We start from the raw sequence: 13,277 nt of genomic DNA, 5'->3' as shown, positions 1-13,277 counted from the left end.
TTATAGCTGAAATGTGAAACATGACAAATGGACCTGTAGAACAACTCAAAGTGATCAATGAATGTTTTCATCGTTATTTCTTTTTTGCGCTCATTATCACAGGAGAACGGTAGAGCAAGACAACGTGTGCGCAAAGGGGTAGTCCGGCGCACAGCATCACTTGTTACATGCCCCCATGGATTTCTTGCTTCTAGTTAAATAATCAACCTCCCCCTTCGGGAAAAAAATGAATAGATACATAGGAGTGGCAGCCGTATCTAAGAAACCTCGCGACAATACATTACGCGGCGCATAACATATAAGTGAAGCCCAAAATGCCAGTACAAGGATCTCGTTCAAGTTCGCCATATTAATTTACTTAATTATGTTAGTATAGTGTCAAAGCCCGAAGGCTTTACATAAAAAAAGCGGGTAGTTTTTTTTTTCTTTTCATAAACAAGAAAGCTTCAAACGTGGCCGCTGCGAGAAGAAACGTAGGTGGGAGGTAGAAAAATATGTTCTTTAAGCAGCGGGAGTAATAAAATAAATCGTAATAAACAAACACAAGCGAGATCGCATACGGCGACAAGGTAAACCAAGTGATGATATTGTAGAAGCCGCATTGGCTACACGTGAGTAATTGTATGTAACAAAACAAGGACGGCAAGGTTTTGGACACTTTCGAGAGTTGCGAGACAGAACTGGTGTACTCGAAGATCTGAAACCCCACCATAGATTTATAAAATAAAAGCTTCCCATGAAGAAAATTTTGGAGCAAGAAACCAAACATGTGGTTGGCATTGGTAAATTGAAAACTCAATGTACATATTCCAAAAATGTGTGTGATGTGTATACCGAGATATTTATCTACAAGAGGAATAAGTTACCAGAGGTGTGTCGTTGAGGGTGCAAGTGGGAGCCTGAATTTAATAAGGAATAAGGAAGCTTATGTATGCCTCCTTGCAAAGTCAAAACAACGATAGGTTTATTTATTAGCTCATATAAGATGCAAACGTCAGCAAAAAATTTATTCAAATCTGTGTTGCTCTCACAAAAAGAGTTCACCTACTGGAAAAATGTATATATATTTTAGTAGTTTTTTTTCTTTATGCTTGTTCCACTTTTTAATCAGAAATTAATTTTATTCAGTAGCTTACATTTTTATCTAGTAGCGTTCTTCTTTTTTTTCCATTCTATATTCCTGTATTCTCCTTAATCTTAACCTCGTTCTTCGTTCTCAGTCCTAGGTCGGTAACTTCAACTCTTTCAGCCATCCGTCAAGGTTTGGAATGGCGCGGCGGGCCACGAACATTCCTGTTCTTTTTTTATTTTTCTTTATTTTCTGTTCCCTTCCAACGGCGAGCGCCTTGTGTAGTCGTCTTGGTCGTCTGACCAAACCTTTTCTCTTCACTCCCCCCCTCCCACCCCGGTATATCTCTTGTGGCGTTGTCTGTGTTCTCCGCCTTCCCGTTTCTTTTCAGTGTAGATATATTTGGCGTCGTGCAAAATAAGCATTTCATTGTAAGTTAGCGTTGGGCTTGTCTCACATTCTTGTCCCTTCTATTGGCTGTATTTTTTAGAAATATGCACCAATAGCCCACCAGAAACCTCTTCTTCAACATGGCGCAATTTATTTTTTTCCCCGGTTCTTTCTGCGGGGAGGAATTTACGCCTACTGTGCCAGTTGGTCTGAAAAAATCAACTGGCATCAAAAAAAAAAAAAAAACGCACGACAGAGTTTTCCGGGAAAGGCACCTAAGATTATAATGAAGCTGGCCACATGAGACACTACTGCACAGTTCGATATGCTCTCTATGCCGAAAAATAATATAGGGAGCAGTCATCCAAAATGCCTTGTATTGTACTGGCAATAAAATTTACAGCCGCTACAGAAGTTGAGCTAGCGACGGCATTACTGGCAAGCGGTACAGATGATTGCACCATAAAGTTATGCAGTATTTTGCAATTCACTACCTGCAACACTACTTAAACGACGCACATGTAAGCGCACATGCTTTTTAATTATATACCCCCTTGAATTTGTCATTGCGCCTATCGAGAATGTACACGGCATGCGCGCTTTGACGCATTATAATGGAGTGCCCTTGTGCCACTTGTTAACAATGTCCGATCGAATGATTCAACACAATAAATACAATTACGCGAAAGTTAACAGCCTTTGTAAAAATGTCACAGTTTCGCCCTAAGGGCGAAGCAATGAATGCGATAGCAACACAGCAATGTCATACGAAGTAAGGTGAGCGGCTTTGGTAGCAACAACACGCAGAACTGTTGTCGACGCCATCGGCGTTTTGCCCGCGTTAGCTCAAAATGCGTGCGGCGTTGGTGACTGTTGCTGGAGCCTCTGATATAAATAGGCACTTGGTGCCGCAGCTAAACGTCGCCTCCCTTCCCTCCCCCTCCCCCACGGCCTCTCGCGCGTCCGAAGAAGGCGCGTTTGATAAAACGAAAGAAATATGCAGAACTTACATAATAATTTAGTAAGAAACAACAAAAAAAACCAGAGTGATCTCGTTGCAGTTGGCGTGCGTGGTGAAAAATTCAAATAAAAATTGCGTGCTGTAAACATATATAATCGGAAATGGCCAGCGAATGCTGCGTGAAAAGTAATATTGAAATGCCGTTCTGTTTGACAGGCCGATATTTACGGGTCTATCAGAACCGCTAAACAATGTGGCTATGCCTATAGCTTTGAACGGACGTTCTTAACCAATGTTTAGTGATGTGCAACCAATGACGGCATTCTTACGGCAAAGCAGGCCCGGGATAGCCAGTTGCGACGCCCGGCCTAGCCATTAACGGGCATTCACCGGCAAAGCAGGGCCATCGCTGGATGTCTGTTACAGTGGCTTTGCCAGCACTGGCATTACGGAGGCAACGGCGGGCCTTCGCGGCCCAGCCAGTGCCGGATGAAAACCATCATCGGCCCTAGTTGGCCCCATGTGATGTGCTGCCTGGGGCTGGGCCATTCTTGACGCGGGTAGCGCTGCCGGTTTCGGGCCTATATTTGTGCCGGTGTTTGCCGTGATATTGCCGTGCTGGGGCCAGCCTGGTTGTGCTGCCTGGGATATTGCCTGTCTCGCTGACCGCCCAAGCTGCGCGGTGGTACCACTTAGTCGGCCAGCGCGCTCGTAGCATGGAGGAGTTTAGGACGCTGTTCAGCCACGAAATCCTCCCTCCTGACTATGAGCGACGCAGGCGGCGCGAGTTGGAGCTTCGAACACAACACAGAGACGAATCTCTGCTCGAGCCATGCAGGAGCTTATATCCTAGCAGAGCCCTCTGCGTTGACCTCTGAGAATGTGGAGCGGGTGATTCGGCAAGCCCATCCAACCTTCGCTGCTTTCCTTCGAAACGGCCAGTTCTACGACCTGGACGATTTGGCCACTGAAGCGAAGCGTATTCAGGGTGGCATTCTGGCCGCGCGGACCTACCGCCCACCGCCACCAGCGTCATCGTCCCTTGAACCCCGGTGCACCTGGAACGGCAGCCTTTCCTGGAGAACCGGAGCGAGGCGCGTGGAAAAATTATGAACGCGCTCTCGACCCGTACTCGTATGCCAGGCGGGAGCGCTCAGTCGCCCAGCCCTGCCGATAACAAAGCGGGGACCGCCGAAGCGGCCCGGCGGTGGAAACTGATATCAATGGCCATGAGGCGCAACAGAAACCACCACCGCGAGCAGCTCGGCCTGCACGCAGCGTCGTGTGCTACAAGTGCAACGTGACGAGCCACATTGCCCGGGAGTGCACAAGCCGCCGCGCTACCGTAGGGATCGGTCGCCCGACGGGAAACTGCGTGCGCCACCGGTGACGCTACCTTCGCCGGCGGTGCCAGAAACAAGTGGTTCCTTAGCCCCAATGGTGTGTAGGGTCAGAATTGATAACCCTTTGCCAGTCCCCTTCCTCGCGCTCACGATCGCTGGTTGGACGTTTGCAGCGCTACTGGCCAGCGGCGCCACAGCCTCGCTGTTCGGGGAAAAACTTAAGTTTTGGCTCACTTACGCCGGCAGTCCGGCTGCTAGCCTGCAACACCACCTTCCATCTCGCGAGCGCCTACCTTGTGTGCCTCAGCGAGATTGGTTGTGCGCTGGGAGGAGCGCGTACGCCGCCACAGGTTCGTGTACCTTCCTGGTTTGCCCTTTCCCGTGATTGTAGGGCGAGACTTTCTGGCCCGCACTGGGATCGTGATAGACATTGCTAACAAAGGATACACGGAGGGCCATAATGCGCCCCTGAAACCTTTTGCGCATTTCCCTGTCGGTTCGGTGGCACATTTATCCCCGGACGCGACATTACAGCAGAAGGAGGGGCGAGTCCCATTGACCCCCCAGACTCCGGCTTTCACAAAACCCGCTGTACGCGGCCCCTCGGCCAGCGAAGCGGACAAAGCTCGTTGCGAGACTCATTCTCACAAGCCGAGCGCAGGGCTAGTGGATAGGATTTCACGTAATCCTACGATCGCAAGCTCGCGCAGCGAAACGAACCGCTCGCTGCCGCCCTTGCCTCGCAGTTTGTCGGAATGTGAGAAGGCGCGCCTGTCATCGCTGCTGAGCGAATTTCACGTGATGTTCACAGATCGGCCGGGACGCACCACTCTTATGCGACACCGGATCGACACAAGCATCGCGCGACCATGGAAATGCAATCCTAGACCCCAAAGCGTGGCCAAAAGGAAAGCTATCGGCCTCGCAATGGACGAAATGATCGAGACTGGGGTAATCTGCCGATATAACAGTCCGTGGTGTTCGGTAGTGCTGGTCCAGAAAAAAGACGGCTCCTCTCGTCTTTGCGTGGACTACCGCCGACTCAATGAGGTCGCTCGGAAGGATGCTTACCCTATGCCGAGCATTGACTCAATCGTGGCGAGTCTAGGTGGTGCACATTATTTTACCACTCTACACGCTAGCCTCGGTTACCTGCAAGTGCAGATGGAGCCAAAGTACGCGGAGAAAACCGCTTTCACCTCGCATAGAGGCTTGCACGAGTTCACTCGCGTGTCCTTTGGCTGCTCTGGCACTGCAGCGACTTTCCAGCGATTGATGGACAGAGTTCTGGGAAGGACAAAATGACAGTACGCCCTAGCCTACCTAGACGATATTGCACTCTTCTCTCGCACCTTTGAGGAACACCTCCGCCACTTGGAGGTCATCCTCGGAAGGCTGAACGCTGCCGGGATCACTCTGAACCCGAAGAAAGCTCAAATCGCAGAGAGACGTGTCTCACTGCTGGGCTTTACAATAGAGCGAGGTCGTGTTTTGCCGAGCAAGGACAAGGTACGAGCTATCCTCGAGGACCCAACGCCTGCGAACATAGAGGCCCTCAGATGCTTTTTGGGCATGGTGAATTTCTGCCGCCAATTTGTGCCCAACTGCACCTGTCTACAGGCTCCCTTGACCTCGTTGATGAGGAAGTTTACAAGATGGAGCTGGATCCGGAGCAAGAAGCTGCCTTCAGGGCTCTCTCTAAAGCTCTTGTGAACACAGCCGAGCTGAAGCTGCCGACCTGAACAGGGAGTTCATAGTCCAAGCTGACGCCAGCGACCTGGGCCTAGGTGCGGTGCTGCTCCAAGAACATGAAGGCGTTCTTCGGCCAGTTGCCGTTGCCAGCCGGTCGTAGACGCCCACAAAGCGTAACTATTCCGTGACTGAACATGAGTGTCTAGCGATAGTGTTCGCTCTGCGTAAGTTCGATCACTACGTCGACGGAGTGCCTTTTGTTGTTGAAACGGATCGCAAGGCGCTCGCCTGGCTAAAGGGCTTGCGCGAGCCGTCAGGCCGCCTCACGCGCTGGGAATTGACGTTACAGCGCTACAACTTTGTTGTTCGCTATCGGAAGAAGAGCACAAACATGGAGGCAGACACCTTGTCACGCGCCCCCGTTCCTGTCCCGGACGCCTTTGACCGGCACCCCTCCGACACAACGCTTCCGAACGAAGCCGGAGCCCTTGTCTCCAAGGGCACGAACGGAGCGAGTTCAGGCGGCAATGTGGCCCATAAGCCGCCGTCGCCGGAAGAAAGCGTGTACTCGCTGGACCTCCTAACGACCGTGGTTGTCGCATTCGGCAGACAAGAGCTTCTGGAAGCTCTTCGGAACGATCCATTTTGTCAGCAAATCGCTGACGAGCTCAAAAAAGGGCGCAGCCCCGAAAGGGAACGAGGCGGCAACGCCGATGGGCGCAAATTGACATCTGTTATTGCTGTTGGTGCCGGGTGCGACGCAGCTGGTATTGCTGCAGGCACGTTGGATTCGTATCTACTGGATGCTGACGGACTGATCCTGCGTTATATCCCATCTGACGAGGCTCCTCATGGGTCCTTTAAGGTGGTTATTCCCCGCAGTCTACGGAGGGCCACTCTGAACTACTTCAACGACTCGCGGTTGGCCGGACACGCGAGTGGCCGTAAGACTTCAGTTGTGCCGCTCCGCGACCTCGCATGGCATGAAGCTGGATGTACTTGCATTATTCTCGCTCCTGCCTCGTATGCAAAGCGTGAAACCCCGTGGTGGCAAACCACCAAGGCGCCCGCGCACCTTGGATGCTGAAGGAGAGAGATGCCGAAGAGAGCGCGAGAGGGGCCCGCTCCTCAGGCACTGTTCGTACGCGTGGAAAACAGCGTCACGTGAGCCGCGCGCGCAAGCAGTAGGTTCCGCGTCGCGCCGGCGCCAGCCACCGCGGGGTATGTACCCTGTCCCCAATGAGGCTAGAACAGCGTGTCCCCAGCGATCGCACGGGTGAATGGCCCAAGTGGCACGTGAACTGGAGCAGGGGATCCAAGGGGTCCCCACAATAAATAAACACATACCTTCATGGCACAGATAAGTTAGAAGTACCGAAAATTTCGTCAATTCCAGAGCAACTCTGGCTACATCTATATAAGTCGTTCTTAGGTCTCTAACAAAACGACGGTGCTGTTTCTTGCGCATGATAATATCATATCCGAGCTTTATATTAAAACAAATAGTTATGCGGGTACCACGCCCTGTGGGAATCGATGTAAGCGAAGCTTTGCAGCTGCTTGCTTTGATTGAGGATAATTAGCGGTAATGTTGGGGGCGAATGCGTAATTTCTTCAGCGTTTAGTCCAACACGAGAGTGGTGAATTGATGCTAAACGTTATCTTGTGTGCACTACTGCTGTTTGTCCGCAAGAGGGCATAGAACACACATTTGCTTGAGGCGTTGTTGTGCGTCATTGTTCATAATCTCTGAGAGGGTTGAGTATTATCATTGCCTCACACGGCACATCGCATCATTGCAGAAGTGTTAAATTTTGATTGAATTATGGAGCTGTAAGCAACTCATTTAATTATTATATTTGTATTTATACATGCTATACATGCATTTGCTGTCTGCACTACATTTCCCTGCGTAGCTCCTGTTCAGCGCGACGCTTCGTTCGGGAATGGGTGTCCTTGACGCTGAGGCCATGCTTTGGAGCCAATCTGCTGGCGCGTGTTTACGTGCTCCTTCTGCATACGTGGCCAGCACGCTGTGAGACGCCAGCCCCAAGCGCTCTCTTAAGGCTGTGGAAGATGGTAATGTATACTCTGTCACAGCCCATGCCGCGACCTACGCAGCCCAGCACCTGCATTGTTTGTCGCATAGGAAAGCAAGCACAGCATGTGCCCTACGCACAAACTATGAAACGCTGGCACGGCAACGCCGGCGTGCTTACTTTGTGTCAAGGTTGCAGATGACAATGCGTTGCTGAAGTTCTGGGGAGTTGTCGACGAAACGCGGCGTTGTGGGAAATGAAGCGCTCGGGGGAAGCCGGACGTCGCGGTCCCAGCTCTTGCCGCAGAATGTGCTGACGTTCACGCCCGGAGGCAGCAGGTAGTGCTCCTCCGCATCGTATGTGACCCGCTCGACCGGCTAATGAATTTGGAGAGAGCAAGAGACAAAATTCTGCGGTACAGCGTATGATACAGCGCTTGGATGCGTGCGATCGCACTAATACTAAATTGTAACGGAGCTCCTTATGGCTCCCCGTTCTGTATTATTTTAGTCCGAGACGTGCGTAATAAAAATGACTATTGAAACATCCTTGATATATTGTTGAGGAACTGGTAACTCACAAGGTTGCCAACGGTGTTTCACTGAACTGACTTAAGAATATTTAAACGAATTTGTTGTTTAACATTTCGCCACACTAATGACATTGACAGGAAATTGAACTCTTATTAAGTCATTATTGAGTGTCATTCAGCCATTAAAGTAGTTCATAAGCCATGCGGTACCAATAGGTGCAATTAGTGAAATATTCAGCAGTTCCATTAAGTACATCACCCAATATATGTATGCATACAGGATGCGTGTTTCTGTCAACATATCTTGAACTTTCTCAACAATAGTTCAACAATATTGCGGTTGAGCCTTTTGCATAGAAATGTAGTCGGCAAGGTTGTGTTTAAACATTATTGATCAGTGGTTGAGTGTCAATCTACACATACCACACGCACTTCATCTATTTTATGGGAACCGATTTTTAAAGCATTTAAAACCGATGCGAAGGCTATTATTAAACACCCTTCGTCCCTTCAACGCACGGTCACTATATGGTCAAGTAGCTGTCAGAGACCAAAAACTCCTTAACTAAAATTGGTTTCCTAACTTTTAACTAGTACATCTAGCGCTCCTGTTGCAAGCAGTACTGCAGACAGGCGCCGCGTGATTACGAAACTGGGAGCACGAAGAGCACCGGAAGCATTGCCCACGTGACGCTTTACGCCGGCTTTGCTTTCTTCATGATTAATATGTCGCCGCTTGGACGTGTTTGTTATCATCTTGTCTCGCAAAGCTAATCTGTCTTTTTGACGATTAACAAAACGCTACTGTTAAGTGTTAATGAATGACATTTAGTTATCAACTTTCCTTAAGTTCCCATTTGTGGCCGCAAACTGTTTCCGTCTTACCTTTCAGCTACTGTGCTGTAACACTTGCGTGCTATGCTATGCTTTTCTGTAAAAAGTCTCTGTAGTCTAATAAAAACGCTCTATATCCTTCTAAGACCTCTTGTACAATATATTGCACATTACTTTCAACTATTTTTTAAAAATTCACTCGCATGTGATTACGCAATATATTCATTTTGGATATAAAGTGCGGTGCATGCGTAATCGTAAAGGAGTGGTTTACTCATATTCTCGTCATCAGCTTTCGAGAAAGTTGGCACTAGAATGATCTATACCTCTGTGTCGTCCCAGATGGCTGAAAACAAGCTTGAGGTGTGCGTGGAAATCACTGAGATTTGCGCAAAAATACCAGACGTGGCAGCAGCATAGCCATGTGCGTTTAAGCCATGATATGCAGTTTTTACCTGAAAATCCTCTGATTGTCCTTATACCCGACGCAACCTTCTTGAAGTTCTGGTTGATAGTGTGGCAGTTACCGTTCTTGTTGATACCGGCGCACAAATTTCTGTAATGAGCTCGAGCCTCCGGCGCCGCCTCCAGATAGTCCTGACGCCCGCGACTTCACCTACCGTCCGAGTAGCCGACGGGAGTACACCTGCCGTACTTGGAATGTTCACTGCACGCATAACCATTTCTGGTCGCCACACATCTGTTCTTTTTGCTGTTCTAGAACAGTGCCCCCATGACCGCATCCTTGGAATCGACTTTCTGTCCACACACGCTGCCCTTATCGACTGCTCCGCGGGCGCACAAATTTCTGTAATGAGCTCGAGCCTCCGGCGCCGCCTGCGTGGCCTGAAGTGGAAGACCTGCTTGTGCTATCTGGATGATATCGTTATTTTCTCGTCGACATTTGCACAGCACCTGCAACGTCTCGACGAGGTTCTCACGTGCACAGCCAATGCTGGTCTTCAGCTCAACACAAAGAATGGTCATTTCGCAAGCAAGATGATCAAGGTCTCAGGTCATATTGTAAGCAAGGGAGGTATTCGACCTGATCATGACAAAATTTCGCCGGTGCTTCACTTTCCTCGTCCAGAAAAAAACAAGAACCTACGCAGTTTCCTCGGCATCGCTTCCTATTTTCGCCAATTTATTCGTGATTTCGCCTCTATAGCTGCTCCTTTACACCACTTACTTCGTTCTGGAGCTCTCTTCGTATGGTCACCTGACTGTAAATCTGCCTTTGACCAGCTAAAGGGCGCCGTCACATCTGAACCTGTCCTGTGTCTTTTTGATGAGACTGCACCCACACTCTTGTACAAGGATGCCATGGCATCGGTGCTGTCCTCCTCCAGCGAGACAACTCTTCGCGTGAGAGAGTCGTTGCGTATGCCAGCCGCGTGCTCACACCTGGCAAAAAGAACTATACCATCACTGAGCAGGAGTGCCTTGCTGTCGTTTGGTCGGTCTCGAAATTTCGCCTTTATCTCCACGGTTGTCATTTTACCATCGTTACGGATCATCACGCCTTATGCTGGCTTTCCACACTCAAGAACTTGTCAGGGCGTCTTGGTCGCTGGAATTTTCGTCTGCGGGAATATGACTTTGAAATCATCTACAAGTGTGGTAAGAAGCACCAAGACGCAGACGCCCTTTCTCGCTGCCCGCTTCCTACAGCCGCACTCATCAATGGTTCCGCCACCACCTCCAGTGACGCCCTCACTGACGTCTCTTCTACGGCGGTTTTGTCCTTCGCCGCTCTTGATCATCTCACTTCGCTCAACTCACTGACTCGTACTGTCGCCGTATTATAGACCACCTTCGTGGAGCTTCGCGCCCGCCTAACGCCCGGCTCCGTCGACAGCTGACACAATTTATGCTGCAAACCTCCGTGCTGTACCGCCATATCCACCATCCTGATGGACGACGCTGGTTGCCCGTGTTACCTCGTTGCCTTCGTGCGCGTGTCCTTCAGACCTTTCATGACGATTTGACTGCTGGCCACCTTGGCATCCAGAAAACTTACGACCGCATAAGTCGCTTCTTATGGCCTGGCATGTCTACTAGTGTGGCGAGATACGTCGCTTCCTGCGCCATTTGTCATTGTCGAAAACGTCCAACATCAGCTCCTGCCGGGCAACTAATACCAGTCTCATGTCCTGCGGAAACATTTGAGGTTGTTGGCATCGATCTCTATGGGCCACTTCCCATGACTCCCGCTGGCAGTCGATGGATAGTGGCAGCCGTCGACCACCTGGCGCGCTATGCCGAAACATCTTGTGTAAGTTCAACATCGGCTTCCGAAGTCGCTGCCTTCATTCTTCAATCCATAACCCTGCGCCATGGCGCCCCTCATGTCCTTCTGAGCGACCGCGGAAAGACATTCCTTTCCCAACTGGTAGACGAAGTGCTCAAAGCCTCTGGCACCACTCACAAGACTGCAACAAGTTATCATCCTCAGACCAACGGCCTGGCTAGCTGAGCGGTTTCATCGTACGCTCTTGACATGATAGCCGCCTATATTCACCCAGATCACAGAAACTGGGATACAATTTTGCCATTCGTCACCTTCGCGTATAACACCGCCGTTCAACGCACAACCGGTTACTCGTCATTCTACCTTGTTTATGGCCGTTCACCCAGTTCCTTTCTCTATGTTTCTTTCTTCTTTGCCCCTGTCAGTTCATCTCAATTTTCCTGCGAAGAATATGTTTCCCGCCTCGTCCATTGTCGCCAGCATGCCCGCGCAAGGATCATTATGACGCATATCATCGCGTAGTATTCTACCAGCCTGCCGATGAAGTGCTGCTCTGGACACCAGTTCGCACTCCTGGGTTGTGCGAGAAGTTTCAGTGTCAGTTTATTGGCCCCTACACGGTCCTGGAAATGACTTCTCCAGTTAATTATCGAGTGACCCTGTTGTTTCCTCAACTGACCGCCGTTGCCGCTCTACCGAAATGGTCCACGTTTTTCGTATGAAGCCCTTTACGCGGCGTTCCCAGTATCTTTAGGCAGCGGCCAGGATGGCCGCTTTCGCGCGAGGGAAATTAGTGTGGCCATTTATTGTGCACTTCTTCATCATCTGTACATTATCATCGTCATGCGTGTGCTAGTCTTCTTCGTCGCGCGTGCGGGCGCATCATCAGCGTGGACTGTGCCGAAGGCTGTTCATGCCGGTTGTGGACGCTGCCCTTCTTCGCGGTGTCGTCGCTCGGGCTCAATAAAGATCCGCCCTCACTGTGACGTCAAAATACACACAATTTACGTATATGCGTATGCGTGTGTATACACATAGACACGCTCTTCTAAGCTCTCCCATGCCCTCTCTACCTCTATCACGTGACTTACTCCCCCCCCCCCCCCACACACACACGTTTAATGCATTAGACTTCTTAGTGTTGTTCACGCACTTTCTGAGGACTATCTATCTATCTATGTAATGTGCCCCTTCTAGTATCACGAAAAGATCCCTAAATTTCTCCAACGCTGAGCGGAATCAAACCCACGTCATAAGGATTCCTCAAGGACAGCAACCCGACGCCTTAGCAGGCTGCGGCACAAATGCAATTGGTAGGTGCCACTTTTCGTTGAATGCCTCACACGCCAACGCTTCAGTGAGCTGCGCCATGAATGCACTTGGCATGTGCCGCTCTTCAATGAACCTCTTGCTAACTTGGGTTACTGAATATGTGCCACTTAATTAGCGGCAAGCGAGGAAACAATTCTCAGCGTTCGAAGGCACCGGCACGCTTCTCGTCTCCGAAGCCATGCGTGGGCTGCGCCGCAGTGCCACTAGATGTCCTGAAAGAATCGCGACACGGGAGCCCGGTTGGTGCATGACGCAATTCTCAGGCGCCATGCATTTTCCAGGCTTCGCGGTAGCGGCCCTAGATGGCGCCGAGTGTTAGGGAAGCGTGAAAGAGGTGTTCTGCTAGTACACGTCTCATACATACCTCGATTTGAAGGTGCGTTGTGTTGCTATATTGATTCCATACTAATGCATAACAGTCGACAGACATCATAAGATGGGTTTAGCCGCAGTATTCTTTTTTTTTCGATGGCGCAGACACATTTTTATTTATTTTAAGACATTAATGGCAGCAGAGAGAGCTATGACAGGTGACTAGTAATTATAATGACGTTTAATTCTTGAGGCGCGAAATTTAAACGCGATAGCGTTTTTTCGGCTACTTCCGAGGCAAGCTCTTTTTCCAATCGGAGCGATCAACGAAACTGTGCGAATAGGGAAGTAAATAATTTAAAGCTTCACTCCAAAGGTTGGTAGTACTGATTCACGACATAGGTGAGAGTGATAGTTATACCTTCCATTACGCCCAGAAAAGGCTGGTGACACATTTGGGGGTAACAATCCGCAATTTCAGAAACACTGCATTAGACCATGGGCTAGCCAGTTAATTAACAA

This window comes from Dermacentor silvarum, chromosome 3 (genome assembly GCF_013339745.2).
Source record: "Dermacentor silvarum isolate Dsil-2018 chromosome 3, BIME_Dsil_1.4, whole genome shotgun sequence".
NCBI lineage: Eukaryota > Metazoa > Arthropoda > Arachnida > Ixodida > Ixodidae > Dermacentor > Dermacentor silvarum.
Note: the sequence above shows the minus strand (reverse complement) of the source record.